This window comes from Vombatus ursinus, unplaced genomic scaffold, assembly GCF_900497805.2.
Source record: "Vombatus ursinus unplaced genomic scaffold, bare-nosed wombat genome assembly UNPS02014799.1, whole genome shotgun sequence".
In the NCBI taxonomy this organism is placed as follows: Eukaryota; Metazoa; Chordata; class Mammalia; order Diprotodontia; family Vombatidae; genus Vombatus; species Vombatus ursinus.
Genome location: NW_020954577.1, coordinates 42,476,809 through 42,488,873, shown reverse-complemented (window position 1 = coordinate 42,488,873; position 12,065 = coordinate 42,476,809). Strand labels below are relative to the sequence as shown.

General features: G+C 40.2%; 1 protein-coding gene across 7 annotated transcripts in view; it reads right to left on the bottom strand.

The window, feature by feature from the left end:
• Positions 1–12,065, bottom strand: part of RBMS3 (RNA binding motif single stranded interacting protein 3) — a 1,414,112-nt gene that overhangs the window by 472,716 nt on the left and 929,331 nt on the right. The window lies entirely within an intron of this gene.

Sequence of the window (12,065 nt, the reverse complement as noted above, 5' to 3'; positions counted from 1 at the left end):
GAGAGAGAGAGAGAGAGAGAGAGATCTTGCTTTGGAGATTTTTTTTTTTTTTTGGTGAGGGGAATCTTCCAGCTGTTTTCTATTTGAGAAAGTGGCACGAATCAAACAGAAATCTGGGACCACACTCCATGTCAACTTTCCAGGTATTTTTTTTTCCTTCTTCTTGTTAAGTGGTTCAGTATTCCTTACTTGGCAGAAATCTATATGTGCAGTTTATTCTGAGAAGATTCAGCATGCTTTTTGGGAGAAAATTCATGAGGGCTCTGATTTAGAGTTTTGGAAAGCTGTTTAGGATAGCTTGTAGTTGTTCATACATACATCAAATTATGGTGACATGTCAGGCCAATCAATTCCATGTAGTACTGGGGTAGATCTTTCTTTTTAATGTGTCTTCTGGGGGAGGGGAGAAGGGGGGGAGAGTTTGCATGCCCTCTCTTGAGGAGAGTCAGGCAGTCTGAAACCATCATCCTAGACACATCTTTATCCCTAGCCATTCAACTGCTGTTTACTATCCATAAAGAAAGAGCCAGTGACAGACCCCATTGATCCAACACTTTGATGCTTTACTGGTTTGACATCTGTTTACACTAGTCTACCATAGGTCTTCAAAGAGCAAGGTTTTCTAAGATACTTCATGATTACAGACTGGGGCAAAGACCAGACATCTCTCCCACTGCAGACCTGCCCCTAAAGCCAAGGGAAGCTCAGATATCCCACTGGATCTGTGATTTCATCCATTCAGAAGCTCTCTCTTATGATACAGATCACAAGCTCATCTTGCTCAACTTTCTTCCAGACCTTCCCACAAATTCACTACAAGAGCTCCACTCAATCTGCTGGAGTCCTTCCTTGATTTCCCCTGTGTATGAAGTAGGCACTTAATAAATGTTTATTGACTGATGGACATTTTGAAGGTGCCAGTGGAGCACTGGTGGTCAACTTGTCATCCTTTGTAAGTCAAGCAAAGGAGGGAAATGATTTTGGGTATTCTAAGAGCTCTAAGAACAGATGTATAGAAAGAATCAATAAGAAAATGTGTGTGTGTGTGTGGAATTGCATTTATCTCCCCTTTAGTGATAGTCAGAGATTGAACCTTTATCTGAAAACCTTCAGACAAGTAACCTTATGGCCACTGCATTACCGTACTTGCTATTTTATAATAATCTCCCACAGGCCATTATTATGTTAACTGTTTAAATAATAGTGATAAAAATACCCAACATTCTGGCCACCTTTGGTTCCTATATGAACAATGAAGGTCCAGACACACAGGATGAAGGTCATTATCTCCACTTGGAATCACTGCAATCCTCTAAGCAAAGTAGTAAAAGTCATATGAAACCATTTCTCAGACAATGAAAAGCATTTTGAAAATCTCTAGTTAACCTTCCCACCGGCCCCAGCCCCTGTGAACGGTCATGCACTTACATGTTAAATTGTTCTTTTGTTTCCAGTCAGTGTCATTGATGTGAATGGGATACACCTTCCATATTTAGCTTGATAGTTTCTTTAAGGACAGTTTCCAAAATATACAACACTATTGGTGATTTTTCTTAATTCCTCAACATGAGCAGGATTTTCTTTTTTTCATAGATTTCCATTTTATCAATCCTTCCCCCTCCCCCCACACTACAAAATTTTTCTCTGCTACTTCATTAACATATATTCACACTGCAATTATATTTGGTGAATATATAACTATATTCACCAAACTTGTTCGCTGACACATAATGTCAGTGGATATGTCAGCTGGGCTGCTGAAAGCCATGGAGCTATACTTGAAGGCTGATGGGTAATCAAGGCTCATTTAAATTGTAATTAATTTGTCACCACCCTGATGATCTGAAATAAATTTCATCTAACATACCATTGCCAGATACCTCTGTGGTCTAAGAGGTTAATCTAATTCCAAAAAAAAAAAAAAAAGTCCTTACAAATCTGAGAACTAGTCATCTTAAACTTCTTAATGCTAATGAAAAGCATAAATAATCTTTATACAATCTCCGACATTGAGGAAATCTGGATTTTCCCCCACCTATGGCACGCCTGCAGGAAAGACAATGTCAGCATTGTTTCATTCCCCTCCAAAGGATATAGACTTATTTGGCTATACCAACAGAATGAGACTTCCTTTTTTGAAAACCTAAGTAAAACTTATGACCTTATTTCACCCAAGCCAAGATTGTGAGGGGCTCAGACAATGGGAAAACCAGTTCATAGCACACGGCTTCCAAAACACCAGTGGATTTGCCCCCAGCACACATAGACAGCCATTCAGTTCCGTAGACCCAAAAGCAAGATTTTTTTTTAACTTAAAGGAAATCCTCCAACAGATCAAAATGATGTCTTCTCATGCTCCAAATTAGGAGGGAATTTTATATTCATTCATTCATTCATTCATTTTGACATAGGGGAAAGCCTAGTTTTCAGAACATTACTAGAAACAGCTTTTCCCATCCAGTGAGGTTGATATCCTAAGATATTTCCTTTCCAAAATTGGTGAGAGGAAAGAAAATTTTATTTAGGAAACATTTGTTTCTGCTGAAGTTGCTGTAGCTGGAACTTCCTCAGCAGGTTAAATGGTAAACTGGAAGATGTCAAGGGCACTAACACTAAAAATAGCTAGCATTTGTATGCTATTTTATGGCTTGCAAAGCACTTTATATATTATATATATTATTCCTTTTGATCTTCATAACAACCCCATGAATTATTGTTGTTGAGTTGGTTTTTATTTTCAGTTCTGTCTTAGTCTTTGTGACATTTGGGGTTTTCTTGGCTAAGATATTGGAGTGGTTTGCCGTTTCCTTCTTCAGCTTATTTTACAGATGAGGAAACTGAGGCAAACAGGATTAAATTACTTGCCCAGGGTCACACAGCTAGGAAGTGTCTGAGGCCGGATTTGAACCCAGGTCTTCCTGACTCCAGGTCTAGTGCTGTATCCACTGTGCCACCCAGCTGTCTATCCCCAGGAATTAGGTGCTATTATTATCTCCAAGGACAGCTGGTTGACACAATGGGTAGAGTGCTGGACCTGAAGTAAGGAAGACTCATCTTCCTGAGTTCAAATCTGGTCTCAGACACTTACTAACTGTGTGACCCTGGGCCAGTCACTTAACCCTGTTTGCTTCAATTTCTTCATCTGTAAAATGAGCTACAGAAGAAAATGACAAACCACTCCAGTGTCTTTGCCAAGAAAACCCCAAACAGGGTCACAAAGAGTCAGACACAACTGAAAAAACAACAACAATTTTTTTTCCAATTTATAGACAGGAAACTAAGACCCAGAGAATCTAAATGAATTGCCTAGGGTCACGCAGCTAGTAAGTGTCTGAGGTGAGATTCGAGCAGGTCTTTCTGACTGCAGGCTCAGGATTGTACCCACACAGCCACACAGCTGCAGCAGAGCTCACCACCTCCACAGTGGCCTATAAATGTCCCCACAGCATCATAGAAACGGAGAGCTGGAACGGGCCCCAGTGGCCGCATTCCCCAAAACAGAGCAGAAAGTTATCTCAGTTACATCAGACCTGACAAGTGGTCTTCCAGCCTGTGCTTGATCTGAGCTGATCCCCTCATTGTTCTGACCTTACTTTTCTATCAATGAGATGGGAATAAAAATTCACCTCCCCTTCTTCCTTCACATAAATGTAACTCAAATTTATACACTTTGCAAAGTGCTTTTGATTTATTATCCCATTTAATTTAAGTTTAAGGGATGATTCATAAAAAAAATCAAAAGCACTTCTCACTGAATTGTAATTTTTCTTTTGAATATTTTAGTAACATATTTTGTTTTTAGATGACATTCATTTCTGAATTTTCCCTCTCCTCTCCCCTTTCTTTCATAACAAAGGATCTCTCCATGAGGATCCCTAATAATGAAGAATTAAACAGAAAGATGTCAAAAGCAATTTAGCAAAGTTGACCAACATATCACCTGAGTCTGATGGTGCATAAAATGTTCCCCACCCATAAACTCCCACCTCTACAAAGAAGGAAAGACAAGGACCCCTCACTTAATCTCCAGAGCTTTGGCCATTAAAATTACACAACTCCAAGTTTCTTTTTTGTTGTTGCTGGTTTTTTTTTTTTTCATGAGCATTGTAATCACAAAGTTTCTAAGAAAACATGTGTTAGCAGCACTAAGCCAAGCTGGAATATAAAAAGCTGCATTTTCCAAGTTCCAAAACAAGGATCCATCAGGAAATGGATTGTCCCAAAGGGACATTATAAATAACACAGTGACCTACTGTTCTTTAAATAATTGAAGCATTAAAAATGGACCGAGGAGTTTAAAAAGTGCTCCAAGACACATGGGCCTGGCACGGTGGATGGGGCACTGAACTGTGGGTCAGGAGAAGAGATACAACTCATGTGCAAACTGCTATTTTTCAAAAGCCACCCAGGGCACTGACCATCCCAGAATCAGGATCACATAGATATTATATGTCAAAGGCAAGACTGAAAGTCCGAGGCTGGCTCTTGCCCTACTCTGCCATGCCACCTCTTATATATACATATGATGCTTGAATCATTTTTATAAAGGCTAATATTTAATGACGGTCACAGGAATAATAGTAGCAGGCTGTTGTGATGTCTTAAGGTTTAGAAACAATCCTTAAGTATTATTAGTGGTCACCAAAGATAGTTTAGCTACTCCAAAAATCCAAGAGGAATGTAGTCATTGAAATTAATTTCTGATGAGTTCCACTACTAAACATATAGGAAAAATGACTAAATAATGTAAGTGGTGGTAAATTCACTGGATAAACTAAAAGTAATCCCAGAGAGTGGTATTATCATGCTCTCATTCCCAGAGACAAAGTACATCAGAGTTAGAGGGGACCCTAAGTTGATGCCATTGAAATCCCTTATCTTATAGATGAGGCAAGCAATGCTCAGAAAAATTGAGGCAATCCTCAAATCACACAGCCAGTGAATATAAATGCAGGGATTAGGTCTCAGGTTCTACTTATTCCAAGGCCAACAGACTTCCACTTTACCATGTTGCCAAGTCCAATTCATATTGGTAGGATTATAGAAGGAAGAGAATTTAGATACTCCCTAGTCAAACCCACTTATTCTATAGATGAGGAAACTGAAGTCCAAAGATATTTAATGATTTGCCCAAGGTCACAAGGCAATATGATCAGAGGTAGGGTTTGAACCCAGGTCTTGCCTACAGAATCAGGGCTCTTTCCACCACACTATGCTGCCTCTGACTCTAATACTACATTTTCCAGCTTGATCCTAAAGTCTGAGTTCAAACCTGCTGGGTTCCAAGTGAGATCAGAGTATAATATCATAGCCAATTCCAAGGCAGCAGTCATGGGCAGAGCTCCATGCTCAGGAGTATCTCATTTGCTGCCTCATCAAGAACACCAGAGATACCGGCAGCCCAGAGGACATGGAAAGTCTTAAGGACTCTGAATGTGTAAGCATTCTCTCTCCAAAGCTCATCTTTAAAACCAATCACAGAATTTTTGCTGGAACTGACGTTGTTCGTGGCTATATATAGATGAAGTGAGAAACAGAACAAGAGAAGTCTCCTCTCCACTCCCTAGATGCTATTATTATCCTAGTTTTACAGATGAGGAACAAAGGTTCAGAGAAGTCAATGATTTGATGAGCATTACATAGCTAGTGTTTGCACCAGAATTCACACCCATGTCTCCTGGACATCAAGTCTAGTCTTATAGTCATCACATTTTGCTTCCTGATCTTTGCTTCTCAGTATCCAAGAAAGCATAATTTGACAATAGATCAGATATAAAATACTATGTCCTTTCATTTTATCAGAAAAAAAGGCATGGAATGGATTTATATGTGTATTTCTATATATAAATAAAATCCAATGAAAAGCACAGCTCTATTAAAAAAATAAAACTATGTTCTGAGTGGCTAGGATAGATTTCAGGGGTAATTTTTTTAAGCCGGGTCTTCAGAGTTAGGGATAATACTTTTTACAGGTGTAAAAGAAGTTTTTTTTTTAATTAGATTTTGTTTTAGGGTGTGGGTGTGGGTGTGTGTCTATGTATGTAGAGGTATTACACCTGTGACTGGATTATACAGAACTTCCAGGTAAGGAAACTTCTACTAATATAGGTCAATACTTTCTTACAACAGAGAGTCAGAGAGCTGCCCAGAACCCTGTGTGGACACGTGCATGGGTGTGCATCTGTAGGTCTTTCTAAGCTGCCCCGTTGTTATATGTTTATATAAATATATCATTGTTTCCTGTTTATGATAATCCCAAAACAGAAAAGCAGTTTATAGAATCAGCTTAAATACAAAAGTTAAAAATGGTTGTGGCCAGGTAGGGGGGGAGGGGGCTGTTTCCCTCCTGGAGATATTTATTTTTATAATTCATGTTTAGGGAGACCCCCAAACAATGTGGAAGCTGGTATTTCTCTCATAACTCCTTCCAAGTTAGTTTTCAAAGCACAACCATCTCACCTTTTTACAAAGTGATTGAGTTTCAGGTCTTTTGTTGTTACTGTTTAGTCATATCCAACTCTTCATGACCCTGTGGACCATAGCGCACCAACGCTGTCTATGGGGTTTTCTTGGCAAAGTTTTTTGCCATTTCCTTCTCCAATCGATTAAGGCAATCAGAGGTTAAGTGACCTGCTCAAGGTCTTAAAGTACCTGTATCAGAGTATCTGAGACTAGACCCGAACTCAGATCTTCCTGAATCCAGACCCAGTGTTCTATCTATCCACTGAGTCATCTAGCTGCCTCAGACTTCTGCTAACTCTCCTAGTCCACATCTCCCAGCAGATATGTTTCCCTATCATACAAAAAGTTCTTAGTTCTGTTACCCTCTCTGAGACTTCCTTTCCAAATGGTACATATACAAACTGTCTAAGAAACTTCCTAATAATTAAACTTGGCAATGGCTAGTGCATTCCAATCAGCTCACAATTAGCCACTCCCCTGTCCAACCCAGAAATAGTGGTGGGAAACCAAAGGCAGATCTGTCCCCTTTCCTCCAAAGACAGAATACAACTAAGTGATTTGCAAAAGCACCACCCATATGCTTTCCAGACTTGGATCTCCCACATGTTTATATCTTTTCAACACACTGTCTTATCCTCAAACCAGTTCACATCTGGAAGTGGAGACTTTTTTAGAATGGAAAATAGATTTGATTCAACAAACATTCATTAAGACCTGACTATGTGCAAGGAACTGAGTTAGGATTAAGTATACAAACAAAATCTGAAACAATCTGTCTTCAAGAGGCTTAAAATCAAATAAGGAAGATGTGGTGATTAAACAAATGGGCATGATTCAGGGCAGAATGGGGCAAAGAAAATGGTGAGTATTTTGATAAATTTAATTAAAACGTTGAAAATATACATTTCTCTAAGTTAAACACCAACGTAGACTGCAACCCTCTAACTCTAACCCTAAATGCGTGCCTCTGACTTGGCAGATATATCTTAGAGTTACCTGAGATTTAGAAAGGCAAAGTGATATGTGCACATCCCACAGAAGATAGACATTTTAGAGGCACGCTGTATCAATTGATCAATCAATAAACATTTTCTAAGCACCTACTATGTGCCAGGCACAGCGCAATGCACTGGGGATGCAAAAAGAGGCAAAAAACAGTCCCTGCCTTCAAGGAGCTTACAATCTAATGGGGGAGACAACACACGAACAAATATATACAAAGCAAGCTATATACAGGATAAATAGGAAATAATTAAGAGAGGGAAGGCACTGGAATTAAGAGGGGTTGAGAAAAGCTTCCTATAGAAGGTAGAATTTTAGATGGGGCTTAAAAGGAATCCAGGGAGGTCAGAAGTCAAAGCAGAGGAGAGAGAGCCTTCCAGGCAAGGGAGATAGCCAGAGAAATTCTCTGGAGCTGGGAAATGGAGTATCTTGTTTGTGTGACAGCAGGAGGCCAACTGTCACTGGATTGGAGAGTGAATGTCAGGGGATAAAGGGTAAGACAACTGGAAATGTTGGAAGGGGCTAGATTCTATGCCAAACAGAACATTTTTCAGTTAATCCTTGCAGTAATAGGGAGTCACTGGAGTTTATGAGGACAGTGACATGAAGCAACCTACACTTTAGCAGCCTTCCCAGACTTTGGCCAAGCACTCCTCTAAGCCAGGATGATACCCTTCATGGTGCTCCAAGAAAATCGGAAGGCAGGAGATAGCAATGTCAGATGGGGACAGCAGAGAATGGTGATACAGAAGGGAAGGACCTCAATAGGTAGGTATGTGGGAGGCATAAGAATAAATCAAAACAGCCTAAGTACTCTTGGGTACTATACACTCATAGAAAAAAAAATCATTCCATATTTATCCACAAACAAAAGGGTCAAACATTTCTACCCTTGGTCTTTTTAGAATTCATTTTCCTGGCCCCAAAGTTTATCAATAGGCAGGCATCCTCAAATGTTTACACGTTTGAGAATAAAAGAATGGAGGCTGAACCTAAGCAGTGAGATCACATACTGGCATCTTAACTTGGGTGATCCGGTACAGAATAGTGGAATTGGAAAGGACTAAAGATAATATCTTGTCCAAACTTCTAGGTGCCTCGCAGAGTCTCAGGAGCATGGCGTCATCCAATGACATTCCTTTGGGATCTTTTTTCTAGCACATCATAAACCGTGAGTGTGAGTATGTGTGTGAGTGTGTTTGTGTGCGCGTATGTGTGTGAGTGTGCATGTGTGTGTGTGTTTGTGTGTGTGCATGTGTGTGTATATGTGTGTGAGTGTGCGCGCGCGCGTGTGTGTGTGTGTGTTTTAAGAAAGGTGGTACGTTTGGAGACAATAGACTGGCAACCACTTGTTAAAGCTGAAAGTTCAGTGGAGAGCTTTTAATTATCTAAATACTGAGCAAACTTGAAATGAAGATTATTCCCCCAATAACATACACACACTCGACGAATGAGTCAGGCACCTTGGAGGACGAGGTCCAAGTTCCTGGCGGGGCAGAGAAGACAAAGTACTTAAGTCATTCTGTGAAGAATTCAAGATATAACTTGTGCCTGATCTACACAGGAAACCTTCTGGGGCTCTCTCTCTCCACTCCACTGGATTCCTCAACTGAATCAGGTATGGGAGGAAGGACAAAAGGACTACAAGATGGAATGCTCGGCAAGAAGCCAAACATTTATTAAGTGCCTACTGTGTGCCAGGCGCTGGGCTAATCACTTGAACAACAACGACAATAAAATGGCTAACGTTTATATGGTGCTCCCTATGTGCCAGCTGTTGTTACTATTCTGTCGTGTCCAACTCTTCATGATGCCATTTTGCATCTTCTTGGCAAAGATATTGCAGTGCCTTGCCGTTTCCTTCCCTAGCTCATTTCATAGATGAGGAAACTGAAGCAAACAGGATTAAGTGACTTGCCCAGGGTAATACAGCTAGTAAGTGTCTGATGCCAGATTTGAATTCAGAAAGATGAGTCTCCCTGACTGCACTCTATGCACTATGCCACCCAGCAGCCCAAAGGTATCGTTGTTTTTCAGTTGCATCTGAATCTTTGTGACCCAATTTGGGGCTTTCTTGACAAAGATACTGGAGTGATTTGCCATTTCCTTCTGTAGCTCATTTTACAGATGAAGAAACAGAGGCAAATGGAGTTAAGTGACTTGCCCAGGGTCACACAGCTAATAAGTGTCTGAGGCTGGATTGGAACTCAGAGCTTCCTGACTCCAGGCCCAGCACTTCATCCACTCTGCCACCTAGCTGCCCTGGCATATCATAGGTGCTTAATAAATGCTGTTGAGTTCAGTCGAATAGCATTGGTACAGCGCAAGATTGCTGGATTTGGAATCTGAGGGCCTGAATTTCCTTTCCAGCTCTGATACTTAGAATCAGTGCAGACCTGGGCAAGCAATTTTAGCCTCTGTCTGTTTCCTCACCTGAAAAAAGCAAGGGGTTGGAATAGAAGACACCTAAGGTTTCTTCTAGATCCAAATTCTAAGTCCTCTGAATCTTTTTCTAAACAGTCCCAGACTTTAAGGAGCTTGCTGAAGGGATACAATATGTTCAGAAATTTAAAAAAAATAGAAAATAATATGAGAGCCGGGCTTAGAGCTAGGATATGAGTCTGAGTCCTTTCTGCAATGACATATCCTGGCTTTGTGACACTAGACATGCCCCTTAGCTTCTCACTAAGAGGTTCCCAAACTTATTTGGTCTAATACTCCCTTAAAAAAATCACTCAGTGTCCCCTTGGAAATCTTTAACCCTCTAATGCTTTTTAAAAAAAATATTGTTGTCATTTTAAAAATATATAAGTATATATATATATATATTTTAAAAATGATGCATCTTAAATTTAATAATTTGTAGTAAATTTGTGCTTTTTTTCCCTGCATTGAAATTTGGATGATGCAATATTGCATCATGAAACTGTATAGTATCATACTATCAACAAAAGTCATTATTACATTACACACATACATTACACATTACACATATACATTACACACATACATTACACACATACATTACACACATACATTACACATTACACACATACATCCCTGTTGTTGCATGCTGGACTTCTCAACAACGTGTGATGAGCTCACTTGGTAACACTTGCTTGTTAAGACCTGTCAGTAGACTTGACCACTGATGGGTTATAACTTGCATTTTGTTTATTTCGAAAATAATCACTATGACTTTAACTCTGTTACACAACAGATGAAACATACAAACAGTTTTTCAAATTCTTCTTCTTTTCTCTTCCTTCCTTACAGTTCCACTACCCCCTCATTTTTATTCGATGCCCCTCAATTGCACCTGAGGCTACTACTGCCCTGCCATCATTTCAGCACCCACCAATGGGTTGTCTTGCCACTTTGGGAACCTCTGTCTCACTGTTCGAGGTCAGTCTCTAAGAGATGAGTGGCAATGAAGAGACCAGTGACTTGTATGAAACTTACAGAGGACAGTGGCATCAAATTCCAATAAAAATGGGACCATTAAGTCATACATAAGGATCCCTGTAACTTAGAAAACCACATATTAATACTATCTATGCTTTATTGTATTTTCATTTATTTTGTAAAATATTTCTCAATTACATTTAAATTTGGTTCCAGAACTTCGAAGTTTTGGTCTACATGTGGCCCTCTGGCCAAGGGCAGTAAGAGGTTAAATGACCTATCCACGGTCACATAGATAATGTGTGTCAGAGATATAACTTGAACTCAATTTATAACAAACCATCTCTTAGCAAGAGGAAGATTAAGAAGCAGGAGCCAGTTTGGTAGGAATGATTTTCCGCCCAAGTATGTTCCCAGGCTCTTGGCTCCCACTGATAAAAAGCACTAAACCACTAGGTGTTTCTGCCTTTTTCTCTACTTTCTTTCTTCTGTAAAAGAAGAAAATAGCTGGGAAGCAGCACTTCTAAGATAATAGCATGAGCACTGAGATGATAGTCCTAAAACGCCCTCCCAGATAAGCAATGTCAATGCCTTATTAAAACACATCAGAGCAAGTGGTAAGAGGCAGTGATTGAAGGCAACAAACAATATTGAAATTGGCCCCTGACAGCTAATACATGTTCTCACAAGCTTGTGTCGAGAGGACAGAAATGGCAGCTCTGCCTGAGGCGCCTTGGAGGCAGGGCCCAGAGCATGGCTTGACATCTCTCGGTGGCAGGAAGGTAATTGCACTCGGATGGATGCACTGAACTTCCCTGTCTGCCTCTTGACCTTTTTACTCAAGCAAGCCCACAAAAGAGAGGGCTTTGGCATCTCTCACATCACCCATACGACTTCTAATTGGCTCCAAGTCCTCACCGCCCTAGAGAACACTGAACTCTATTCTCTGTGAACAGCCTGACAGAGAGCCAGCCTAAGGGCCGTTACTCGGTCAACAGGAAGTAAGCTGGGACAAAAGGTCCAAGTTTAGGAATGCTTCCCTGGATTTTATTTTGATGTACGGCCTAGTCAAACTCTGTTCTTGGGGAAGAGCCAGAGGAAGAAATGTACTCTGGGTAACCGTGGGGTTTAGATTAAAAGTGAACTACGGAAAGAAAGAAAGAAAGAAAGAAAGAAAGAAAGAAAGAAAGAAAGAA